Below are 27,798 nucleotides of genomic sequence, written 5' to 3' on the forward strand. Positions count from 1 at the left end.
AGCTCAGGAACAAAAGGACTGCCACCGAAAGAAGCTTTTAACTCCTGCCTGTAGCAACAGTGTTGGAGGAAAGTGTGTGTAGCAGAGCATAGCTCCAACCCTGCACTTTGGCTGAAAGGTAAGGGAGAGCAGGGCAGAAGCAGATTTGGTCTGACCATACTGTTCTTTTCCAAGAGTGAAGGATGGGCTGGCAATGATGCTGTAGCTCCCTCTGCCATGGTCCAAGCAGCTGCACCCAGGGAAGCAGTTGTGGAGGGGTTGGGGAACCAGTGGGTCACCGCTTCCTTGGCCATGTGGAGCAGGAACACAGCTGGATGTAGACAAAGCTTTGCTCCTTATCTGCTTTCCTGAATCTTATCTGTGGGATTGGGTGGCTCCAGTAAGGGATCACTAAGTCTAGCAGTGGCTGAAATGGAAATACAAGTGCTCAGAATCCGTGCTGTGGCATGGTTAGTTTACTCTGGAGACTTTTTTTTTTTTTTTACATCAGGATTTCCTGTATTTCAAAACACGTCCAACAGTTAATATTGGCCAGTTGACAGCAACCAAAGAGTGCAATGAAAAATCAACTCCCTGCGAGGTAAAATGAACAGCAGAATGCTTTGAGATGCCATGAAAAACCCTCTGGTGTTTAATGTATTTTTTGTGGTCTGGAAAGAAGAGAGACAAAGGGAGAAAGAGGAATTTGAAGGCAATGATACCTATGTTGGTTCACCACTGTGAATGAAAACTGTGAGGAAGTTGATTGAGATCTAAGCCAGCTAGAGAAGCAAACAGAAAGATAGTGAATTAACTTTAATACTGGTACATGCAAAGAAATATATACTGGATGGAAAAATGCAGTGTACTTCTGTTCCTTTGAAATGCCCTTGACCACAACAGCTTCAAGGTGTTAGATTGCATATGCACAGAAAATGAACAATATTAGAGAATCTTTACAGAAACAAGCATTAACTCTCCTCAGGGAGAGCAAGAACCTTCTGCTCCATAAGGGGACTGCAGAATTAGTGCACTCAGAGATGAGAAGGACTGAATTATCCACTTCTACCCACATATATAACGTATTCAGAGGACAAGATTCAGTTGCTCTAACATAGGCACTGGTGTAATTTTTGGTACAGTAGAAAATTTTCCCTGCTGTCCAGTTGCAGCCCAGAAATGCACAAATCTCCTACAAGTCCTTTGCTTCACATGTCAGTCTTGGAAACCCAAGACAATTAAAATGGTACTGTGTCTAGGCAGCAGAATTTACTTTCAAGTTCCTTTTCTTGCTTTCTTTTTTCCTTGGGGCTGTTTAGCTCAGCTCTCAGAAAGCCCACTCATGCCTAGACAAATTGTTACCCTCTCTGGTGCACAGTTGAAGAAAATATTTGTGATGCTATTTACTGTTCTTCAAGGGGAGCTGTGAAAATGAGCTTTTAGACTAATCACTGGTAGTAATTCTTTACCCAGTGTCTGTATGGTCTCTGTTTGCTAGAAGACTATTAAGAGAGTTCATGATCTTGTCCATGCAGTATGTTTGAACTGCCTGTTTCATTTGACATCCCCAGTAAATAGAATGTCCTTGCAGTACAATGTCATGTGGCTGCCCAGCTGGCAACCATGTGGTGACAAAGAGCATGGAAATTTATCTGGGAAAATTAGGGAAACAAGCTAGAGGTTCATTTTTTTTTTTTTTTTTTGGCTAGCTGACATTAGAATTAAGCAGGTCATTCATATAGCTACAGTAGTCCACATTCAAGGAGCTATTTTCACAACAGTGAGGGCTGGATTTTCCTTTTTATCCTTAAAAGAGAGCTTAAGTTCTGATTAAATTGCCTGGGGTCACCTGCGGTGCACACAATGTCGCATTAGTAAGTAAGCATTAGTAAGTTAAATATAAGCACTGTTAGCTTTGTCTGGCCCTGCATTCAATCATTTGTCCAGGAACTGCACTGACCAACTTTTTTCTAATCCTTTGTATAGTTGTAGTGAATTAATCTAATACACCTGACATCCTCTCCCTTTAATGCAGTTAGTGGTATTTTCCATATTTACCCCTGGGATTTCATACTCTTTATAGCACACTAATACCCCAAATAAATGGAGCAGTTTCCAGGCATGCAGCCGGCCATGCTTAATTAATCGGAGAGCAGACTTCTAACTGTAGGCATGACCTGAGACAGTGCTAGGTGATGAATTAATGACAAAGAAGTTTTACGGTTATTAAGTTGTTACACAGATTCCCTGATCTTTCCAAATTCCTTTCTGAAGCAGGGTGCTTCCTTTAATAAAGCTCCTCTCCCCTGGCTTAGCCTCACGTGTGTATATGGCCTGTCCTCTCCTCTTATTCTGGTGTCCTCCGCCAGCCACCAGTTCAACTGTTCTTCTTGGCACTGTTGCCCTGCCTCACCACCCTGCCACCTTGTGCTGATGGGGCTGACAAAGCTGGTCTTCCCCCAGCATGACTCCTCTTCTCTCTCATGACTTTTTTTTTTTGATATTTCCAGGCCTGCTTATCCCATTCCCACTGGCTTTCCCAGCCCAGATGGCATGAGCAGACCTCACTCCAGGGACCGTTGCCACATGCCCCAGGAGGGGTATGGGATCCCCACATGGGGAAGGACGGCTGGGACTGAAGACCCTGTGGATTGCTCAGTTACAGATTGACTCCTTCCCAGGGTAATGTGAAGGTCATGAATTGGGAAGAGCCAGTGGTTGCGACTGTGTTGATCTTCTCATTATCTAGTTGGCACAAACTCCACCACTACTCACGAGGTTTCTACATTTCAGACCTTGAAAATCCAAAACTCTTCTGTTCTGACCCAAGGTTTACGTTCTGTAGTCTTGCAGGGTCTGAACTTTTTCTTTGATGAAGCAGATGGTTCACTCTGTCCTCCCCTTTGTTATATCTTGGCACCTAGTTCTTTCTATTTATGGTGAGATGTTTTGCTTTCCTGTGAGTATTCAGAAATAAGATTCCTTTTCCTTTATTTATTTATTTATTTATTTATTTATTTTTGGCTTATCCACTTAGAAACATAACTGAGGAAACTTTTTTCTTTTGTTTTCTTTCTAAATGCTCAGATTTTCCCATACAGAAAAGCTACATTATTTTCTTACATCCTAGTGCATAGCTACAAGACTTGAGCAAGAGACCAGCTGAGCCATGGGAAAAGTTGGTGGTGTTCTTTTGTACGCATTTATTATTGACAAATGGTTTTAAGTGTGCTTGAATATGCCTTTGTATTTTCCAAAACTGACTCGTTTTTCCTGTAATATTTCCAAGAAGCAGCAATTCATAATATCAAAATCAGAGTCTGCCACATGCATCCTCATGAATCTTACTTTAGTGGTCCAATGACACGTTGACCTCTATAATATTGAACTTAATTTGCTGTCAGTTTTACTGTTTTTTTTTTTTTTTTTTTCTTTCACACTTTATCTTTTATTGATCTTCTTGTATTCTGTGCACTTTTGCTTACTTCTCTCTTCTCTGTTTCCATTTCCTTTTCTCAAGCTAAATAAGTTCCAAATATTTAGTTACTGCCTGTGGCAGCCACATTAGAGGTTCATCTGGCCTCGTTTAGTGTTGTATGTAGAAGCCAGCTTCAGAGGAGAAATTAAAGGCTGCACAATTACCTTTCAGTTCCATGTAGAACCCAATAAGTCTAATTCCCTGAAGAATATGGGTTTACAGACTCATTTATTTTAAAGTATATTTTTTTCTTCTAATGTGTGAATGATTGCTATTGAATACATGCAGAATATCCAAACATTTTTTCAGATCTTTCAAACAGCTGGCCTGCTCTTGTGAATTAATTCAATGAACTAGTAATATGTGGTATTTTTCTTAGGAAAGAAGCATTTTCTTTCATCAAATATATGTTTGCTGCTGTCACTGTCTATTGCCTTGCTCTTGTACTAAAAGAATTATATTTTTTTCCTCTGTACATTTTTCAGTTCTCCCCTGTTCCCTCTTTCAATTAAACAGTCCCAGTCTCTAACTGAAAGTTTTTCCTATACGTCTGTTCATTCGCCATCTGTCTCTAGAGCCGGTCCATAGCTCCTGGGTATTTTCCGAGATAAGCTGACCAGAGTACATCAGTTCAAGTGCAGGTGTTGATACATACAGTGCTATTCCAAGTTCTATCTTCCTCCATAGATGCTCACATTTTGTTTGCTTGTTTGTCCACCACTGTAAATTAAATGCAGCCACAAGTCCAAGGCTCTGGGGGACAGTAAGAAGTTTTCTTTTCTTTTTTCTTTTCTTTTTTCTTTTTTTTTCTTTTTCTTTTTCTTTTTCTTTTTCTTTTTCTTTTTCTTTTTCTTTTTCTTTTTCTTTTTCTTTTTCTTTTTCTTTTTCTTTTTCTTTTTCTTTTTTCTTTCTCCTTCCCTTCCCTTCCCTTCCCTTCCCTTCCCTTCCCTTCCCTTCCCTTCCCTTCCCTTCCCTTCCCTTCCCTTCCCTTCCCTTCCCTTCCCTTCCCTTCCCTTCCCTTCCCTTCCCTTCCCTTCCCTTCCCTTCCCTTCCCTTCCCTTCCCTTCCCTTCCCTTCCCTTCCCTTCCCTTCCCTTCCCTTCCCTTCCCTTCCCAGTAGGGAAGAGCCAGCAGGTGTTGTTCCTTGCTGTCTCTTTCTGGCTGTACCATTTCTTGGTTGGACTACTCTTCTGCTGTGTGGGAGATGTGGGTTCACATCCCTCTGTCAGGGAGAGGCTTGCAACACGGCTATAGTTAACATGGCAATAGTGGTGTGGACAGCAGGGCTTTGGCCAGAATTCAGTGTTGTGGAATGTTGTGCTCCTCCAAAGAATGGGGAGAGAGTGAAGAAATTCTATATAGTGGTGTCTTGAGTGGCCTTGATCTGATCAAAGCTGGATAGGTACATCTGAGCTGTTTGTGTGAACTGCCTTTACAGTGAGTGGTAAGTAAGGTGAAATGAACCCTGTGCCTGAGTCCTGGTGGGCTTGTAGGATGCACAGGTCTGCAGAGGCAGCTGGATGAGCTGAGCCAGTGGCTACACCAGTTAATGCAGCTATGGGGTCCTACAGCTCCTGGAAAAGGTTTCATTGTGTGCTTGTGGTGTTGTAGGTACCTCTGTACTTACCTCAGGTCATCAGGGATTTTGTACAGCTGTCTGGGAAATGCCTAGCTTCTATCTAAATTGCACTTGAAGTGACTGTGATTACCTTTGAGACTCACCTTGGAGACATGTTGATACATAACTGGGAGTGCAAGCAGAGATAGCACAATATTAATTAACTATGGTAGTATGTGACACATCAGCATAAGTACCAGAAGAGAGTAATTCTGTATATTGAGAAATTCCTGAATGCATCTTAGTAATTAATTCTTTTACAAAACTGGGAAAGCTAAGTAGTTTATGATCTAAATGATGTAACCATGAAATTACCCAATAAATATGTTGGTCTTTAGCATGATGCTTACAATTTGGTCAGGAATTGGAATGGGCAGCCCAGGGAAGTGGTGGAATCCCCATCCTTAGAGGTATTTAAGTGATCTGTGGATGAAGCTTTAGGGGATGTGGTTTAGTGATGGGACTCAGTAGATCAGGCTGTTGCTTGGACTTGGTGATCTGGAAGGTCTGTTCAACCTAGATGATTCTATGATTCACGATTCTGTGATTTCAGGCTGGCAAAGACCAAGTGAAAGCTCCGGGCTGAGAAAGAGGATGATCACACCAGCACATGATGTGCTTTGGCAAGAGAGGCTTGCTTGTGTAGCTGTATGGCTGGGGATAGATGACCTCTGAGAGGGTGGTGTATTTGCATGACATGTGCCATATAGATGGATGTCCTGGGAGAGGGTATCCTTTTCTTTGTAGAAATGGCTGGTAAACAAGAAAAAATCAGTGTTTTTGCCCTCTTTTCATATAATAGGTTCCTGGACCCTTGATCATTCCTGTTTTAGACAAAACAAACAATAACAAAAACAAACAATCAAAACAAAACAAACAAAATAACAACAACAACAAAAACACTTCAAAGATCAAAAGCAGCAGTACTGAGAAGAGAGTACCCTTCCTGTAAGTATTTAAATGAAGAAAAAGACAATTTCTTAAGTAAATATATAAGGTATAGCTTATCCTCCTTCTGAATTAGAGAAATGACAATTATAGCATGAAAGCTGTAATCTGTTGCAAATCAGTGTTTTCCAAAATGGTGAAAGTCAGTATTCTTTAGCAAAATGACTAAGGCACACAAATGCAAAACAAATTGAAGTACACAATTTTAATCAAGAGTTCCTTCCTGTTGATTTAGATTGCTTTGATTTCATTCATCCTGCTAACAGCCCTGCAGCCTGAGGGGGAAGAAATCCCTGCAGCACCCACTGACAACTGTCACTGTAGGGTGGGCTGTCGGGCACTCAAGCCTGCAGCTCTGCTGTGCACCCCTGGGCATGCCTCCATGAGGAGGTGGACACAAGCCTGCTCCAGTGCCAGGTTTGTGTAGCTGTGTCAGTGGGCAAGGATGCAGGAATTGTGGCAGGACTGAGCAGGTGGTTGCTGTTGACAGAGCCCTATCCTTTCTTGATGGCTTCTGGCCCAGTGGCTGGTATTTCAGGAAGATACTGTGTGCAGCAGACCTACCTCACTGGATAGAAGGAATTTTTTTTCCCTGTGGGGACAGGTAAGCATTGGAGCAGCTTCCTCAGGCTGGACTTGACAAAACATTGAGCAACATGGTCTGTTGGTGTTGACTTTACTTTGGGCAGGGTTTGGACTAGAGAACTCCCAAGGTCTTTTCCAGACTGTTATCCTATGACCTCCACACGTGGGGGACAGCCTTCTCCAGGAGCACTTGCAAGATGGAGAAGGAATTTGAGTCATGTCCTTTCCATGCTCTTCCCTCTGTCCTCCTCCTGCTTGTAAGATATCACTTTACAAAACTGACTACGCTTCAGGTGAAAGCAATGGGAAGAAAGGAAAGCAGGACCATAAGTTCTGTGTCTAAATACTTTTGTGTATGTCATAGCTGCAGACATTTGGCTTTTAAGTGTTTCTTCCCTTGCATGGCAATCTCAAAGGGGTGACAGAAGTAGACAGTGCTGCATGAACTACTCAAGGTTTGAGATATCAGCTGTGGACAGGATTTATGATGACCGTGTGTAGCTTGGGCAACATCCAAATATAGCCACCATAGTAATATGGCTTAGGCATGAACTGAATGTGTGATGATAGTGTCAGGAATTTGATTATATACTTAGTGTCTGGATAAGGTAATTAACCAATTGAGGAATGCATGATGGGCATACAATAAAAGGTAATAACTAACATGTGACACAGAATAGAGGACATAATCAAATACCTGTAAGGGAAAAACAGGGTCATGATTGAAGCAAGTTCATCATTTGGAGTGATTCAGACTGTCGGACTGACAGGATCCTGCAAGGTATGGTTGGGTCACCAGTCACAGCATTAACTGTCTTCTCTGCTGATCCCAAAAGGAAGCATGACAGTCAAGTATTTAGCTGAGCCCTGTGGCTGGCCAAAAGGTGCTTGAGCCTAGTGTTTGGAAGACAAGTGAGAAACAAACTCTTGGGCAGCTTGGCCCTGGAGATCCAAGAGTCCTGAAGAGATTGACAGCCATCGTGTGATGAAGCGGCAGAAGGGAGAAGCGAGGCTGTAAACAGCAGGCAAGCTACATATTTGATTTTAGATAAGAATATGCAAGAGGGAATCCTGCAGGGACTAGAAAACACATACAGCTGTCTTGGCATGCAGCTCTGAAACTTTGTGAAGACAGGTAATGACTCCCACCTTCGTTCAGTCCTGCAGGGAGGACGGTGAAGTTCTGCTGTTGTTGGTTTGCTCTGCAGTGTCACTTTGAAAATATTTCTCCTTTATCTCATCTTCAGGTGGTTGTAATTGCACTGATCTGGATTTCAATTTCAGTACAGGATCGTGCTCTGCTGTGGTATGCAAGTGCAGTCTTCACTTTAACTTTGGGGTTGGATTGAGAACAACATGGCAAAATGTGCTTAATGAACCATTGTGTTCAGCGTTATCTTACATGAGGCAGAAACATGTGCACAGCGCATGCTTAGCATGCAGGCTGAAAGACCGTGTAAAGACTCTCCCTATACTAAATCCTAAAAGTCTACCCTAAAATTGCCTCTGGTTGGTACAGTGTATGGTATCCTATCTTTTTAATAACTTTAATAAAGTATATTCAAAGCAAAAACAATCAAGGAAACACACAGTTTTCATTTAGGCCTGGGACTGATTTCCATGTCAGTGAGGAAAGCGCTAAGTGAAAAGCATGTGACTGCATGAATGAAATAGCAATAGCACTGATATCTTAGCTCACAAGGTCATTCATCTAAAATCTTCAAACAGTTGGCTCAAAGCCTAAAAAGAATACAAGTTTAGGTATAGATGAGTAGAACAGATATCTTTGCTGCCTCTAGCATAGATTGTATAGATAAGAAAAAAAAAAAAAAAAGGAATAGGTCCAGTAATTTTGTGCTTTTGGACAGTGAGAATTTGTATTTTCCTCATTTGGACTGAATGAGTAGTCTTCTCCAAAACTGTCCAGGCTTTTTCTCTTAACTTAGCTACCTATGTGTTTTGAAGTTTTATTATGAAATTTAAGGATAGATGCTATTGTTCAGAGAGGCAAAATTCCTGGAATCAAATGACTTGTGAAGAATCTCAGCTTTTTATGTCTAAAGTTCCCTGAGAAATTATTGAGGAGAAAAGCTTGTGACTATAAAAAGGAGATTTAAGACAAAAAAAAAAAAAAAGAAAAATAAGAAAAAAAAAAAAGAATAAAAACTGAACATTAACAAAAAAGAGGTTTAAGTAGGAGAATTATTACACTTCAGACTTAACCCCCTTTTCTTGTTATCTTATTCTGGTAATGCGTACTACAATATTTCTAATAACTATCTTTAATTTTTGTATCCAGTAATCCTGCAGCTCTACAGAAGGATTCCAGTGATAGACATCTATAGAAAAATCACCCTCTGATTAAACAGTTTAACAATGTAAATGTTTATTTTTAACAACCTTTGAACTATTCAACTCTCATTCTTGCAAACTAATGTAAAATACACATCACAATACCTGTATGAAATTAAGAATGATGCAGAAAGGTGCCAGAGGAGGGCTTTAACAGAACTAATTTAAACTTATTCCTGTAACAATATAGGAAACCGAGGACCAAAAGGTCCTGTCATTTTATGGGAGATTTCTGTATAAAGATAAATCCCCATACCCATTGCCCATTGAAGAAAATATAGCAGTTAAGAAGAGTAAAGTTCCCTTGCTTTGGCAGGTCCTACTTGCTACATCCACCAGATGGTGCCCCTCTTCAGCAGAAGCTCCTCTTTGGAGGGACGCAGATTTGGGAGTGTTCATTTCTTGGGCTCAAAAGAAGGAAAGCTTTTTCTTTCCTAAGAACAGCTTTCAGGTTATCAGGTGCACCTTTTAGTCTATGACATCCCTTCTTTATATGATAATCTACAAAAGCTTTTTTTTTTTTTTTTTTTTTTTTTTTTTTTTTTTTTTCCCCTGAATTAGCTAAATTAGTTCTTTTTCTGCTGTGTGGAAACTGAAGTGAGCAAGAACCTTAAAAAAATCACAAAGAAGCTCTGTTTCAAAAGCTGGCTTCTTAAGTGCTGTCTCCATCATGCAGTAGATACTTTATCCTACTTTCCACCTACATTTACCACTGATATAATTTTTAAAATAATATGCACACTTCTGGGTATGCAAATGCATTCAATGCTTCCACCTGGCACACTTTTATAAAGTGCAGAAAACTCTTCTGTTCAGTTATATTAAACAGCCAGAAGTCAGGGCTGGGGGGAGGGAGAGCTGTTGTCATGAACTATTCCATTATTTGAGTTAACAAAGAAAGAGAAGGAACTTCTAAAATTCCCCAAAATTTAGCTTGGTCAATGTTTCTTGTTCTCAAAACTCTGTTTTGTGCACTTTGGCACAATAAACTTGTTGAGTTCTCCTGTGTAAAGTGGCTACACCGATGGCACACCCTGCTGTAAAACTTCAGCAGCACGAGGAAGACATTTCATTGTAAGCTTGATCTTGTAGAGAGGCCCTGTATCCCTCAAGCTCAGTGTCATAATGCTCATCAAAGGCAGGGAAAAAGAGACTGGATTACAGGAAAAAACTATGTCTGGAGCAGCCCTATCACTCTCCATCTTTGAGTGCATGCAGCAGTGCATAGAACCTGTGCACCCACACAACACTTCAAACTACGTCAGGGCACAGTTCCCTCCACACAATACAACTCAACACAAACTTCTGGTAGATTAACTAAAGTCAGGACCAGAACATTTTACAGGAAAGCTTTCTCTACCCGACCTCTACTTCTACATTTTGTGGAGCTATAGACACCAAACAGTGGGTGGAACAAAGTGAAAGAGGACTAATTGTTTCACTTAAAAGAGAATAAATATCATAGTTAAATATATGCAGAACCAAGACTTTTACCTTTAATGCTCTTGTAGTTTCTCTCCCACAGTAGCTGGAGGCCTCCACTACTCATATTTGCTATGAGTAGTTTTCTAAGAGAAGATTTGCTTTTGCCAGTAAAGGACGTGGCATAAAAAAAGCTTTCACAGACTCTCTATGCTGAGTGCCCCATTTACCAAATGTCTGGGAGATTCACACCTGAAGAGTGATCAGTCGGTACCACCTATTGGTGCCCATGGAGCTAACCATTTTTATTCATTCTGCACTTGGAAAAATGTCTGTCAATTAGTCTGTCTATCATCTTAATCACCTTTCTGATTAAGTCTCTATTAAAAATTCTCATACAGTTCCCTCCACATCATTACACTTTTAACCAAAGAATTTATAAACCTTTCAAAGCTGCAGTCTGTGAATTTCCCTGGGTTGGCTCATCATTGACAAGTAAACGTCACAAGTGATTATTTCTGCATGTTGCAGGCTGTCACAGTGATTGCAAGAGCCAAATATTCAGACCCAGTTACAGTTCTCCTGTAAGTCAGCTCCAGCCAAACCTATCTTAAATAAGCAGTGAATGTGGATGATATTGAAGAACATATTTATTGCCACTTATTATTGAAAAGGCAAAATTGAGAAGTAGCTATTGGTACTATTCATCAAAATTACATTTTATCTATTTTTTTTTTTTGGTCCTATACACCTGTGCTGACTTTGATCAGACTCAGCTGCTCTCTTCCAAAATTTGCTGGACATTCTGCTTTAAAGACCACTGCTGTGATTGGTGCAGTAAGTTATAGCAGCCTGAAGGTGCTGCTTGATCAAAGTCTGGAGACTGCACATTTACCTCTCCATTTTACCAATGAGTCTGGATAAGAACATTTACTGGCTTCCACACAAGCTTCAGGTTTCATTTATTCTCTTCAAAAGGCTGGCTATTTATAATGCATGACAATGATGTAAGAAGGTATGGTAATGCATGAGGTATACTTAAACATTAAGACTTATGCTCTGGGTCAGTAGAGGCTATGAATTTTACTTTTTGCTTTTGAATAACCACAATTTCTTTTTTACACATTATTCTACAAGTCACTAGAAGTGAGGTGTGCACAGTTCCTTGTGTTAATTGCAGAAAAGATATATTTTTATGATGATATTTGCTTTAGAGAAGTGGCTGAGATAATCCACAAAATAAAAGAGTTGCAACTTTTATACTTACTGGAAATAAAACACTTTTTGTCTTTGAGTCTAAGAAATTTAGCTTGTTCACAGCATTTAATTCTTGTTTGTATTTGAGTTGCCACCTTCCCTAGCTATTTATCTGAATCCTCATGAGCTGTCAGGGGCAAAACACTCTGCCAAGAAGCCATCCTCCTGGAGGATATAAGCAAGGTTTTCCTCCCAGCCATGAGCGCCGGGGTGCATAAGAATGAAGCAGGCTCTGTTCTCCCTTTGCAGACACACAATGCTCCTGGACACCACCAACCTGGTGAGAAAGAGTCTTGAACTTGCTCCAGGCCCCTGAGACACCTGGCCAGCTTCTTTAACATTTTCAGCATGGCCCTTTAAGCTAAAGAATTTGTTTATAGTAATATTTATCCCTCTCAGACATTTTCCTGGGGCAGTCTCTTTCATACTTCTCTTCGTCTGATTAGTTTCCATAGTGACACTTATTTGCAGAGTTTAGAGTTGCTCCTAGCAGGTTTCTGCAAATGCCAGCCGCATGTGTGCCATGTTAATAAGACAAAGTCAGTCCTATTTCTTTCCTTTTGGTGGTTCAATTTTGCCCTATGTTTGGGGGTATCCTTGGGGGAAGAAAAAAAGAAGGGAGAGGGGGGCTCCTTTGGATTGAAGAAGCTGTGAGCTTATTATTCCGGATGCTATTTTGACTGAACTAGTTCTGTCTGAATTTCAGTGGCAGCCTCTGAAGTGCTGTCTGTCTGCGTGAACTATTATATAAGCCAGGGAAACCTTCCATTACAGCAAGGCCTTTAGACTGCTGCTTTATTCAAAATGCAGAATTACATGAAAAAGCAATTCAGTCGAGTGGTGCCTTGTAGGTTGCCTTTTATCCCAGGCTGAAGTAGGAACTTGTTTTTCTTCTAGGGAAATTACTATTTTAAAAATAGGAGAAGGCTAAAACTCATAAACACACACACGTACACACACATCTTAACAGCATGATGGTCTGTGAAAGGGATAAACAAATATCTGCAATCAGTGTATGAAAGCAGACTTCCATACTGACAAGAGCAATTTCAGGAGCATGGTTATTTAAAAAAATGTCGATTCTTTGCAGCAATCACAAAGAGTTTATAAGAAAAAAAAAAAAAAAAAAGATAATTGTAGAATGAGACCTAACATTTTAAAGTTTGTGTTTTCTTACCCTCTTCTTTCTGAATCTTTACAAAATATAAGTATTCAAAGAAGGGAAGGAAGGCAGAAATAAGATTTATAAAATAACAAACCTGCTTGACTTGACTCAATGGTTGACATCAAATTGTGAGTTCCATGATATTGTTGGCCTTCAGAAACACTGCAAAGAGGAAGAGAAAGATGTCCTCAAGGCATCACACATGATTCAATAGGATGAATGGGATCTACTCGATCTCTCTTCCACTCTTTGTGAGCCGGGTGGTAGCTGCAGGTGACAAGAAATAAAATGAAATCTCCGATGAATATTATTATGGGGAGAAGAATATTTCTTTCTCTATTTAGGTTGCCTACCTTCTCCATTTAAAAATATTTAAGAACTTCTCTGGTTTGTAGAAGCCCTTAGAAATTTGACTAGGAGAAAATGCTGTGACTAGAGAAATCCATTAACTTTGCCCTATGAAATTGCATTCAAATTTGATTGAGAGATTAAGTCTGACAGAAAAGAAATGATGATTTTTTTGTTGTTGTTGTATAGTGAACAAAATAATGGCAGTATGTCAAAAACAGTAGGCAAACATGAAAATTCTCATGTTTGGACTAATTCTGTGCAAGAATGAAGGAAAATGACACCAAGAAGAACAGATGGCCTCTCTGGAAGCAGGGAGGGAGATTGAGGCCAAGCTCCTTGGACCCATCCATCCTCCAGACAATGTATCAGGTCTAAGTGGCAGTGGTTGTGCTGGAGCCATAATCTCACCTTTGTGCTTTGGCTGATAGGCAACATGATGTAGAACAAAGTGTTGGCAATTTGGGAGCTACCTACTTGAAATCCTAGCCTCAAAGCAGATTGCATCTTCAGACAATCCTCTTTAGCTCATTTTACCCATTTGTGCTATCAAGACAGTAATGTTCTTATCCTGCAATAGAGATTGCACATTTGTGAGGCACCAAGAAATGTGAGTACTGTAAAAAAGGCCTTGAGGAAACAAATAACTCTGCATTTATTACCGGCATTGGGTGGATCACTGGAAAGAAATATGCTTTGCTAATTAAAAGATAAGGATAAAAATATCACATGCTTACCTCATTATATGAGCATCAATCAGAGAGATGAGAGGAGGCAGTGAACAGTAATGATACATATACGTGGGCTTAAAGTGCATATTACTGTAGGCTGTGAATCTGTCCCTCTTTACCTTGGTTTCCCAGGTAGGTGAGACTTTTGTGAGTGCACTGTCTGTGTGCCCACCTATCAATCTTTCTGCCATTTTCCCTTTTGAATCTTCCCTAAGGACTGCCCTTGCTTCGGAGATTTCTCTGGTGGAAACTCAAAGAGTTACTTCTTCAGTTTAGTTTGTTGTCTAGGACATCAGCACATGCACTGTCTGGCCAGTTGGCACGTGTGTATCTCAGGAAGAGACAATGCATGGATTGCCTCTGGGCTAGCCAGCATTTTACGGGCATGGGAAAAAGACTAAAGTACTGTCCATGGGGCTTTATAGTGAGAACTGGAAGCCTTGCAGAGAGGTCACAGTTATTTCAGTGGGATATATGTGTACATGTACTTAGATGGGATACAAATCTATGGAAGACCAGATGTCAGACAAAGGAGAGGCTGATACTGACTTCAAGAACAGGTATATATACAGAGATATACTCTGTACAGAGTAAAATCATAGAATCACGGAATATCCGATGTTGGAAGAGACACACAGGACTCACACAGGACTACTTGAAAATTAAATTGTATGTCTGAGGGCATTGTCCAAACACTCCTTGAACTCCAACAGGCTCAGTGCCATGGCCACTGCCCTGGGGAGCCTGTCCCAGTGCCTGACCACCCTCTGGGTGCAGAACCTTTCCCTAATCCTCAACCTGACCCTCCCCTGTCCCAGCTCCATGCTGTTCCCTTGGGTCCTGTCGCTGTCCCCAGAGAGCAGAGCTCAGTGCCTGCCCCTCCGCTCCCCTCGTGAGGGAGCTGCAGGCCACCATGAGGCCTCCCTTCAGCCTGCTCTGCTCTGGGCTGAACAAACCCAGGGCCCTCCACCACTCCTCACGTCTTCCCCTCCAAACCGTTCACCATCTTTGTAGCCTTCCTTTGGATGCTCTCTAATAGGTTTATGGCCTTACACTGTGGCACCCAAGACTGCACACAGTACTCAAGGCGAGGCTGCAACAGCACCGAGTAGAGTGGGACAATCCCTTATCTCAACTGGCTAGCTATGCCATGCCCAATAGCCACCAGGGTACAGTTGGACTTTTTGGGGCCAGTATATTTAGTAAAATACACTAAAATATCTGACAGTAACTGAAAAAAGATTTGTACTGTCAACCTTGGAGTACTAGTGAATGCCTCTGGTTGCATAGCAAGTTGCAGGTTCAGTAATCCTGGAAGCAAATATCCAGCAGAGGTAGACAAGCCATTGCTATTGGTTGTACAGCTAAGGCTCTCAGTTAGGGCCAATGGTGAGAAAGGTGTTTTTTTTCACTCTTTTTTTATTTATTTTTATTTTTTAAGAAAAGTGTTAATGGGCAAATAGAAACTCTTAGAATAATTCTCATAACATTAATTCATTGGGTGCCACTGACCTTACAAGCATCCCTTAAAACCAGTCCACTACATTATTTGTTTTAACAAAATATAAATTTAATTTTGCATTGGCTCTTAGAAACAAGTCAAAATTCTGAGGTTCACAGGTCAGCTTCTGTAAGAGAAAGTCTTGAAATCTACCTCAGGAACTACTATTTTGGGTAATCTGTAAATACTCCATATTAGGAGGTAGGTACTGACTTTTTTTTTTTTTTAGTTGGTTTAGATAACACATTTATGTTTGAAGTATCACACTGTTTTCCTTGAAAGTGGTTAGCCATTGCAGATGTAGAATATGACTTATGTTTCATATGTTCAGGACATTGACAAGTGTTTTTTACCACAAGATGAACTGGTATCTAAAAAATAGAGTTGATTCTCACATAATTAAACTACACATTACAGAGTAGGTCCAGAAATATTTACGACATTATAGAATGACCATTTTTGGTTTTGTAGTCATATTTTACCTCTTCAGATCTACACATTACCAGTTGAATCATTTCTTGTAAGTTCTGGTTGTTTCTTGTCTACTCCTTGTGCTACAAGCATGTATACAATGATATGATGTTCATTTTCTTTAATAATTAAATAGTAATTTATTTGATCACTATGACCTGGATTAAAAAAAATCCATTTAATAATATCCATTAATATCAATTTTAGAGAGGAGTGAGCTGAACAGTGCATTAAAACTGAACTCAGGTTTTGGCAGTATATCATTTAACCATGGTGTCAGTGACAAATATTGAAGGTGCTTTATAGATACTAGATGGGTCCCCACAAAAGTATTCATCCCATTGGCTCAGACGTCCAAGTGCTCTGCCTCCCTCATTGCCCCCAGCTGGTTTATGACCCTCTAGAGCAGCAAACAGACCACACTGTCTCTTTTCTGAGCGTGAACTCATCAGTTGATGCAGTGCCTAATGATTTAAGTCCAGTGTACATGCCAACACCATGCAGAGATGTAAGAGCCTTTGAACCAAACCTACTGGGGTAGCAAAACAAACTATATTAAATCATCCCCCTCAGAGTACTTTGTAGCTTTGCTTTTCCTATCCAAACGAGCTCATTCAGGTAAAAGTGCTTGGTGTTGTGGTGGGTACACAGGTTATTTATCTTGCTCCCTTTCTCTGGTTCATCTTACCTCTCTCATTCAGTCAGTATACAGTCCATTTTGCCCCTCTGCTCTTCTCTGAAAACAATCTAAAAGTCAAACATCTATTCTACTCATGGTTTCTGTGTATCTTCTGCATCTTTGAATTTCTTGCCATGATTACAACACTGGGACTTTTGTTTATGGTAAATTAGAATTTCATAGAATAACACTGGGCTAGTCAGTGACATGAAGAAGCAATAGAATACATAGAGTATGGCATCCCTGAATCTGAGCAAGCACTCTTCTCCTGCCAAATCCCACCAGATATACACATACCAAGTTCTACGTATTCTTTTCCATGTTTCAGAATCTTAGCTTAGTTTCATAATTTTTTTTGGGTAGGACTTGCAGAAATTTTCTAGGGTGCTGCCACCCTCAGTAAAATAAAATAAAATAAAATAAAATAAAACATTCAAAGTATTTGTATTCCTCTTCAAAAACTTAAATTTTACTTTCAGTTGTAGGCTTTTCAAATCTAGATTAAGTTTTCTTCTCAGGCATTTAACTAGTGCAAACTTTTTATTCAAGGTTAAACAGATGCTAAACTGCTTTTGGTTTATCAAGCAACTAAATAATATGTAGTAAAACAGTCAGAATTACAAAATAAAGCTCAGAGCCTCAGAAAAGTGTAGAAGCAATACCAGAAACAACATCAAAAGAAAGCCCATAAAAAATGAATGTGTCTGGAAAACCTTGTTATAAAACAAAGTAAGTTTGGAATATTTCTTGATTATTATTATTATTATTTTTTTTTAAAGTGATTTCCTTTCATAGTAAACTGTTTCAGAAAACAAACTAACACACTATCATATTTACATGAATGCACACACTCCCCTCATAATACGCATAATGTCTGTCTGATGTGTTCATGTCCTGTCACTTGAGCTTTATCACACTTTTCGGTTTTTGTGCCTACAGATTCAAACATAGATGACAAAAAAACAATGTCCAATTAAAAAGCTGGTCAAGAATGACTGAAGTTGTTAATCACCCTATATTTCATAGCAATTGGAGAAGGGATTAAAGGCTTAATATTAATATGTGCTAATCTTGCTATTTATGAGGACCTGAAGCTATAAAATTTGATATTGAAGTTAAAGTAGGACAATATGCAAGGTTGAACTTACACTTTTTAATAAACTCCAGATAATGGTAGCATAACAGTTTTATTGCCTTCATTTTAATGATTAATTGCAAATCCTTCAAAGAAAAAATTATAGCATGCAATGCATAACTCGATGCATGCGTTCTCAAATCTTTGTGCCATACTGTATGCCATTTTCAGTAATGGGATATGCATCTCAAAATCTGAAAATATAAAAATTGGAAAAGAAGTAGATTCTGTGTAAATATAAGGGCTTAGAATTAAAGTTTATTTAAAATAAGTTCAGAATGGGTAATATTTATCTATACTTGATTCAAACTTCTATTATGCTTATTATCAGGCTGGATGTTAGGAAAATGTTCCTTACCAAGAAGGTGGCTGGTCACTGGAGCAGGCTCCCAAGGGCAGTGGTCTTGGCACTGAGCCTGTTGGAATTCAAGAAATGTTTGGACAACACTCTCAGGTTTGTTTTTATTTCTGGTCCTGTGTGGAGTTGGACTTGAAGATCCTTGGGGTTCCCTTCCAACTCAGGATATTCTATGATTCTATGATTTATGCAATTCAAGTAGATGGTACCCTATTGCTGAATTTGTAGTATTCAGGAGTCATAAAGCAGAGCATAGGATGAACAAATACACAGGAAATATAAAATATTTTTTTACTTTCTATTTTCAATATCTTTTAAACACAATTTTTTCAAACAAGAGAGCTAGAAATTCCTAACAAAATAAAAAGAAATCAAATTGGAATTATTGCAATCTTATACTCTCTGGATTGCAGTGTCTGGAGATTTAATAACAAATAGACTACCAGTGAAGTGGCATATTACTTTAAAAAATGTTTCTTAGTAAGAGCAAAAGCTTTACCTTTAATTTTAGCTATTTTATAGGCATTTCCCAACCGTGAAGTATCTATAAGCAATTGTATTGTGCTGCAGAAGTACTGCTCTCTCATGAATTTGACCTTAGTTATCCTATGAGTGAAAATCAAATGACCACCACCCAGTCAAATGACTGGTGAGCAGAGGTGGCATGTGTAGTGTTCCCAGTACCCTTGCGAGGACCTGCTGTTGGTTCCCTACAGAGGACAGGAAGGGGACTTTGCTGAATCAGGACAGGGACAGGAGGCATTTAAGGAGCCCTTTGACAGAGTCCCCTGGCTGCATTTGTAGCCATTCTTGCTTTTGCACATGTCCTGGTTTTGGGTGGGATGTGTGGGAGCTGCAAATTAGCTGGACCTGGATTGCCACTCTCCCCTATGTCCTGATTCTCTGTGCAGACACCTATTTTAAATTCTAAATGGGCATATAGTCCTTAGCATTTTTAAAGTGTACCACACAGTGATTTGCATGCTTCAGGGAGGCTTTGCCACTTACAGCTATTTTGCACAGTCAGAACCATTTAGAGTGAACATTGATGAAAAAAGAAATCTCCTAGGTATGTCTTTTCCCACTGGATGCATTATTTATTATGGCAGAAACTATTCAATTTAGGGATAAATCTTTAAAATTCTTAATCTTGTTTTCTACTGATTCAGTTTAAAACTAATTGATTTTATAAGCATATTTCAAAGAAATTGTCTTCTTGCTCCTTTCTGGACTTTTATAGCCTTACAAGCTGCTGCTTGTGCTGGTCACGGTAATGTTACTAACATTTGCAAGTGAAATACAAATCCTGTATCTCAGCATGTAGGAAACAGATGCAGATGTTCAAATTTGATTTTTAAGTACACTTATTTGTCAATATTAAAGCCCACAGACAAATTTCACTGGGATTCTGAATGACAGCTGACCTCAGCTAATGAAACAGGTTGGTGCTGTGGGAGCAGATGCTGTTGTCCCCACAAAACAGTGAAGTAGTTCTGTGGGGAGAGTAAAACAGCAATTTCTGATGGTTACCCACACTTATGGAGAGTATCCATGGCTCGGTGAGAATTCTCCAGCCACGAACATCCTATTGCCTCTGCTGGCTGCCAGAGAAGAGACCTGCAGATCCCAGTATACATGTGGAACTCCTGAAATTCAGTGCACTGGAGATACGAACTGAAGTCTAACAAAGCAGATGAAACATCTTTGCAAAATCTTCTGGATTTGCTGTAAAACTAAAAAATGGAATTTTGGATTCCTATTGGGAGCTTAAACAAAAACGAGTAGTTTTACTTGGAGCCAGTTGTTAAAATTATACAAAGGGCTCTGCTTCATCAGTGGGTTACTGGTCTTTCAGTAGGCCAGACCTGAAGCAAAAAAGAATTGCCTTTAAAGGAATTCTAATGAATTTATAAACTTTTTGTTCGTTTGTTTAAGTTTTATTAGACATTATTCTAGATTGAGGTCTCTCAGACATGGGCCAGTGAATCATTACAAGAACAAACTCGTGCTTTAAAGAATGCGCTCAATTTACGTAGTTGGCTAGCTCTGGGACAGCATCTCATTGCTGGAGAGCAGGATAGTGCTTCAGCCACTCTGAAAAGAGAGACATCAGTGACAAATGGTTGTGGTTGGTAAGTGAGCTACATAATGAGATACTTGTCTTTGCTCTTCAGGGTCTTCATCTTCTACTCTTAACTACCATCTCTTACAGATTGTGCACCTCTGATCAATACACTGCCTTTGTGGGCTGCTTGTTAACTTTTCAAAGTTTCCCTGTTCTTTTTCTCTTGTCTGAATGAAGCTCACAAAAATATTCACAAGATCAACTTTTCTTTTCAATGCTTTCCTTTCCAGCGATGTCTAAGAACTTAAGTTAGCCTGCTTTTGTGGGAAAATTATATCACAGTTATCAATATCATCTCATTCTGGTTTTGTATTTCTGTCTTCATCTACTTAGAATCATAGTATCATTTAGGTTTGAAAAGACCTCTAAGATCATCTGGTCTAATCTTTAACCTAGCACTGACATGTCCACCACTAAACCATGCTACTAAGATCTACATCTCTACATTTTTTGAAGACCTCCAGGGATGGTGACTCAACTGCTTCCCTGAGCAGCCTGTTCCAATGCCACACAACCCTTTCAGTGAAGAATTTTTTCCTAATATCCAACCTAAACCTCCCCTGGTGGAACATAAGGCCATGTCCTCTTGTCTTATCACTTACTGCTTGGGAGAATAGACTGATCGCCATCTCACTAGAGCCTCCTTTAAGGTAATTGTACACTGTGATAAGGTCTCCTCTGAGCCTCCTTTTCTCTAGACTAAACAACCCCAGCTCTCTCACTTGCTCCTCATAAGACTTGTTCTCTAGTCCCTTCACCAGCTTTGTTGCTCTTCTTTGGACACGCTCCAGCACCCTGATGTCCTTCGTGTAGTAAGGGGCTCAAAACTGAACACAGTACTCAAGGTGCAGCCTCACCAGAGCTGAGTACAGAAGGACAATCACTTCCCTAGTCCTACTGGCCATGCTATTTCTGATACAAGCCGTGGTGCTGTTGGCCTTCTTGGCCACCTGAGCACTCTGCTGGCTCACTGACCAATACGTCCAGGTCCCTTTCCGATGAACAGCTTTCTAGCCACTCTTCTCCCAGCCTGTATCATTGCATGGGGTTGTTGTGTCCCAAGTGCAGGACCTGGCACTTATCCATGTTGACCTTCAGACAGTTGGCCTCAGCCCATCAGTCTGGCCTACCCAGATCCCTCAGCACAGCCCTCCTACCCTTGAGCAGATCAACTCTCAGGTCCAACTTGGTGTCATCTGTGAACTTACTGAGGGTGCACTCAATCCCCTTGTCCAGATCATTGATAAAGATATTGAAGAGAAGTGGCCTGAGTACTGAGCCCTGGGGGACACCACTAGTGACCGGACTCCAGCTGGATTTAACTCCATTCACCACCTCTCTTTGGGCTTGGCCACCCAGCCAGCTTTCAACCCAACAAAGCACACACCTGTCCAAGCCATGAGCAGCCACCTTCTTCAGGAGAATTTTGTGGGAAACAGTGTCTAAAGCCTTGCTGAAGTCTAGATAGACCATGTCTGCAGTCTTTCCCTCAACCATTGCATGCACCCCTGTGTTGTAGAAGGAGATCAGGTTCATCAAGAAGGACCTGCCTTTTATAAACCCATGCTGACTGGGCCTGATCACCTGGTTGCCCTGTAGGTACTGCATGATGGCACTCAATCTGCTCTATGAGCTTCTCCGGCACTGAGATAAGACTGACAGGCCTATAGTTTCCTGTATCCTCCTTCTGGCCCTCCTTGTGGATGGCCATCACATTTGCTAGCCACCAGTTGACTGGGACCTCCCCTGATAGCCAGGACTGCTGATAAATGATGAAACACAGCTTGGAGAGCACTACTTGTCACTTGCCATAAACTGCCAAGTATCTATGCAATTTAATGTCTTCCGATTTTGTATTTGACTGGAAATTCATAGAATGAATTAGGTCAGTAAATAGCATGAGTGCATACCACAGTATAACAAATGTGAGAAAATACAGCTGGGGAGGAAGTCCCCTTGTAATGTGCTGCATTAAGATTATTTGTCCCTTGAGAAAAATGTGCAGGCTGTCTGCAGCAGACATTTAGGTCTTTCCTTAAAGTTAGAGAAAGCTGCTTAGAAGCTTAGAACCAATTCTTTAAAATGGGGAACTATCAAGCACTGGCTGGGTGTCTCTAACTACATGGTTTTCAGAGCAGAGTCTGACATATGGGCTCTCCTGGTATTAGAGGTGACATTCTGAAAGCAGCTGCTACCAAAAATGGGGAGTTTTTATTAGTTTCAGGCCAGTTACTCTGAAACTAGCACTAGCCCTCTCAGCTCTCCTCACTGCTGAGCACTCACTAGAGTCCTAACAAAATGATGTGCCTGTTAGTTCAGGGCCAGATGCAGCCCTGGAAGGATGATCTGAGCCCCCGTGTTGAGTCACTGAACCTGCATTGGGTCACATGAGAGAGATGCTAGCAATCAGGAGAGGAAAGAAAACACAAACACACACATTCAGCATGCTACAGCACAACAGCATAGCTTCTCTGTGGCCATAAAGAGCTTAAGGAGAAGCTGTAATGCTGTTTGGCAGTATGGGAGTATGGGAGTCACCAGTGTCTCAGTGGTGTAAATGAAATGGAGCCAAAGCCAGGGGCTAAGGTCTTCCCAGCCTCCCCCTGGAAAGCTGTGCTTATATTTCACTCTTCAGAAAATGTGCAGTAGTGCAAGTTATTAACATGCAGATTCAGCAAAGGGACTATTATGTAAGGATGTGCTGCCTTCCCTCTAACCTCAATTTCACTTACAGAGAAAATACAGAGGGCTTGCAGATCCACATGAAAATAACAATTAAACATCTTCAGTCCTCTACAACCCATCATTTTTTTCTTTTCCTAAAGACCCTTGTTTTAATCTGTCATTGTATTCTTTGGTCATTCTTTTTCTCTCCTGGTTGATGAGACAGAGCTACTCAGAAGAGATCTTATTCTGCTAAAAATGTCTCATCCTTTCTCTCATCTGCTTCCATCATCCTCAAAGATCCCCCTCAGGATTATTGACAGCTAATAAATTTTGCAGATTTTCCATCAACATGACATGTGGACTCAAAAATGTAATTCTTGCTGCTCAGCCACCCTTTGTAGTCAACTTCAATGATATTCTTACATTTTTGTAAGTCTTGATAATTCTGTAACATGGCTTCTGTGCAGTATATGACGGTTCCTGTTAGCAAATCGCTGATTCACTCTACATGGAAACATACAGTGATATAGAGATTTTATAAAATCAATCAGAGTTTGCAAGCTTACATAGACAGATTTCCTGGTGTCAAAATAATACTAAGAAAAGGATAATCATTTTTCTTATAGATTTATTCAGCAGATAATGATTTTTAACAATTATTAAAAGACAGTTTCTATGAGGCAGCCATTTAAATCTCATTATTTTTTCAGAGACTTCTAATAACTACAAGAGACCATGGCAGTGGAAACCGATATATCACACTACGAGTCTGTCTTTGGGCAGTCAATTCAGCATGCTGTTTGGAGCACGTTCCATGGCAATTTTGCATCCCTGGAGAAATGTGTTTGCTAGATTGCAGATAGCAGGCTGATCAATTCAAATTCTTGGAATAATAAATCAGTTCTGCACCCACTGGATTTATTATTTTTCTTTGAAAAAGCCCTTTCCCAAATTTTACATTGTAATTTTCTTAGAAGTAATGTAGCTCAATAAAAGCATATGGTCAGTTTTATTTTTATTTTTCCCCTAATTTACCTACTCTAGACTTTAGCGTTTACTGCATTTTAGATGGAGGCATTTCCATATTAGATAAATTGCTCCAATCTCTGCACTGATTGATGAAGCTAATGACTGTTCCAGACAGACAAAGGAAAAGAAAAATCTGATATTCCTCTCTTTCACCTGAATTCCAAACCAATGTTTTAATTTATTAAGGAAAATAGCTTTAAATATAATAGTAAAATCAAAGACTAAGTAAAGTATGATGGCCACACAATTTCTACTAAGCAAATATTTAGTTTACTTAAATATACACATTCTTCTCAGGTTATTCAGGACTTCTTATGCAGAGAGCACTCATCATTTTTGGGGGAGGTAAATACATTCATTCAAGCTCCATTATGGACCTTCTGGCAGAATTATACTATTATTACTATTTCTCCATACATAGAGAGTACACTCAATGAATATTCTTTTCTATCAGCATTTCCTGTGGGTAAATGCCTCCTGTTTTCTGTCAAAGAGTAATCCAAAATATTATCCATCCTTGAGATGGTCAGGGATCAATGTTCCAATCCATCACTAAAGCAGGCACACAAAGTAGACTGGGACAATGTTGGACAATAGTAAACACACAGTTTTCAAAGCTGGATGGTGTACAGAATAAAAATCATGTGAAATCCTTAATTATAAGCAGTCATTCATTATCTTGAATGAACTGTAAACATAAACTATTATAGTTAAAATGGAAAATACCCCACAACATTTCAAGTATTTTTGCCTCTGAATAAAATGTTTTGGTCTCTTCTAGGAAGACGTGCACTTAAAAAAATCTCTTTAATAAAGCTTCCAGAAATGTAAACATACATTTTAAATCACCTAAGTAACTTTGCCATTGCTTCCTTACAACTAAATAAAATAAAATAAAATATAGGACCAAAAAAAAAGCCAGTACTTAGTCCTCTCTTCAGACAACTGATATTGTCACTGCTTCAGTGACTAGGAAAATTGAGAAGCTATCTAGCTGAACTAATGTATGACTTGTTTACAGACCAGTTGGATATTAGGGTATTTTAATATTTAGAATGAATTTCACTTGCCTTTATTTCAGTAGAATGAAATACAGTCTTCTTAAAGACTTAAATGAAGCACTTTGAAGAGAAGACATTAAATTAAATTCCTTTCCCATTCTCTTACCTAAGAGATACACACAATCTTCATTCCAATTTAGAATATTTTTGCCTGAGAAATGTCTTTTTTACATTTCAAAATCGCACATTTGTTTAACGCCACTGTAAATTTTGCAAGGTTGGATCTGCACCTGCCCAGATCTTCTTTCCTGTCACTTCATTTTTTGTCGTGCTAATGTGGCTCTTTGCTCTCCTCTGATGTGATTTAGGCCTACTGCTGGCTCATTAACAGCAGAAAGACTCATGTATTACAAAGAAAATTCCCCCTCACATAAAGCTGGGTGGATGTTGAGACACAATTAACATGGAGAAATCGTCAAATCAAATAATTGAGCTGAAAGGTACTTCAAACAGTTGACCAGTCCCAATTCTTGTCTCAAGCCAAGACCAGAGGTATCTGCACTATTCTTGATACTAGTTTAAATTTAGGTTGGGAGGGATCTCAGGGCATCACCTCCTTCAGCCTCTTACTCAACACTGACTAACTTCAACACTGGCTACGCTATTATTAACACCCAGCAAAGATAGCAATTCCATCACCTCCCCTCCCAGGCAGTTTATTCCAATGCTTTACTATCCTTAACCTTACAAGTTTTTCTTAACATGTAGCTTGGATTTAATTAATAATAAAATAAAATAATAATAAAAAAGATCTCGTCTGTCTTGGTCCAAGAAAAACCTGTTGACAAGAGGAAAATAAATCTATTTTCAGTACAGCCAGATTCACAAAAGTTAGCTTAAGGTTTGCCAGGCTTAGATCTTTCTTAATCTGCTGTAGTTGTGAGAGCTGGGAATAGGATGTGGTCTCATTGTTATTAATTCATCATTATTAATAATTCTAATTATTTTGTAACAAATAGGTTTGATGTCACACGTGATTTTGTGCTCGAATTTACTGTCTGTTATCCCTAACTTTATTAACAGTGTTGTATAATTTAGCTCTGTAAGTCACATTTAGTTGTTATTATTATTATTGTTAGGAATATATTGTCTAAAAGAAACGTGTGGTTTGTATTTGGGGTAGTCTTGTAGGTGAGCTGAAGGTCTTGACTTGCATTTGGAACAATTTGCAGGTTAGTTAAGAACAGCAAAAAAAAGAAGAGAAATTTCACGACAGTTATTATAAGTAATTATTAGGATATACTTGGCAAATTTTTGTATAATTTGAAAATCTGACAGCTTGTGGGTTTTCTGATCTATCATTAGCTGAGTGGATTAATTTTACAACTGCAACTCACATTTAATGATTTCTTTCCTTAATGAATTTTTATATTTTCTCCTTTTCTAGGACAATGAAGAACTTTTTAAGGTATTGCAAGTGTTAAAAAAAAAGTATACCTAATAAGAGGAACATATTTGGGTTTAAAAAAAAAAATGCAACAAACTTTTGAGGACAGATTCCTTTTTTTTTTTTTTTTTTGTGTATTCTGATTTATTTTTTTCTAAAATAGTGCTAGTACCCTTACAGAGTAGGACAGTTCTCTGAAATACTGCATAATATTAAGCGATAGACTTGATAGCAGTCACCCTCCCACTGCAGAGGCATGAGGGGGAGTATGAAGGCATGAGTTAAAAACACCTTTTGGGCAAAGTGGCTGATTGATTTGGTGTTAAGATGATCTTGATGTTAGAACTGGCTGTAATATTTAACCCAGTTAGATATGGGGAAGTGCAATTTCACTTTTGCTTACGGGGAAAGTTTTCTGATAGGATATAACATTTGATCTGCCGTGCAATCCTGCCTTATTTAACTGGATTTATGGAGACTAAATGTACCGCAGTCATACAGAGCATTTATCCAGAGTGATATTTATACATTGACCTCAATATTTATGCCAATTGAAATATGGGCTGAGCAAAGGAAATTGGTAGCCACGTGCCAGCTCAGAAAAGTCTAGAAAAAATGGTAGTGATGCCCTTTTGCTTAGGCTCTTCAGGTGCAGTACGTATTGTGGCTGTGAGCACATGGGCTGTGGCACCATTTCTGAACAATAATTGGAGGGGCACGTATTTTCTACACCGAGAAGTGTAAATGTCACGTTGACATTTTTTCTCCTGAAGTCATTTGGATAACATCAAAGTGGGGAAGTTTACTACTATCTATGTTTTGTTTGGAAGTTTTCCCATTGTTCGGTTTCCAGGGTGTTGCACTATTTAATAAGCTTTCTGTGAGCACCAAGAATTTGGTTTTGCTAGGAGACTCTTTGAAAGCTGGCATAGACTGGTTAACACTTATTTATCAGGATTTTAGAGATAAACAGTCCTAAAATTAATTCAGAACAACAGTATCTGAAATGGCCCCCAGAAATTTGGCCTCTTTAATCAAAGAATTAAGTGTGACAAAGGAAAAATCATAGCTACACATAACATTGGTGCAGTAGCTTCCTGTCCACTTGCACCAACTGGTGCTGTGAAAAGAGCTTATGACATTTAAAATTGGTGCCAGCATGTAACCAACGAGACTGTTTTCTGTTTATGCTGAACCTCCTCCTTAGTGCACATTAAATAGTCTATTGTATTTAAACTCTAATCTAACCCACACGGATGTTAGTGGGAGTCTTTCAGTTGATTTCAGCATGCGCTGGATCAAGCCCAAGCAGACTAGCAAACTATGTCAACATCACTTTGGTCTGAAGACTTCCTCTGGAGGGAGGCTTGGGCTGCAGTCCCCAGCAGCATTCAACCTCCACATCAATATTCCTGGGCAGAACAGCTATCCTGCAAGCCCTTGGTCCTTGCCTTACTTGTTTGCCTCTTGTTTGTGATGTACCATAAATAAAGAGAGTCCTAC

The 27,798-nt window shown here is 39.6% G+C and overlaps 1 long non-coding RNA gene across 1 annotated transcript in view; it reads right to left on the bottom strand.

The window, feature by feature from the left end:
- Window positions 1-5,743: 5,743 nt before the first annotated feature.
- LOC116486769 overlaps window positions 5,744-27,798 on the bottom strand; it is a 30,792-nt gene continuing 8,737 nt past the window's right edge. Inside the window, exons 2-3 of the long non-coding RNA XR_004252990.1 lie at window positions 12,898-13,070; window positions 5,744-5,898 (exon numbers count right to left, since the gene is read on the bottom strand). This is a non-coding gene — a long non-coding RNA (uncharacterized LOC116486769). The remainder of the gene's footprint in view (window positions 5,899-12,897; window positions 13,071-27,798) is intronic.

Source organism: Aythya fuligula, chromosome 2, assembly GCF_009819795.1.
Source record: "Aythya fuligula isolate bAytFul2 chromosome 2, bAytFul2.pri, whole genome shotgun sequence".
Classification (NCBI taxonomy): Eukaryota; Metazoa; Chordata; class Aves; order Anseriformes; family Anatidae; genus Aythya; species Aythya fuligula.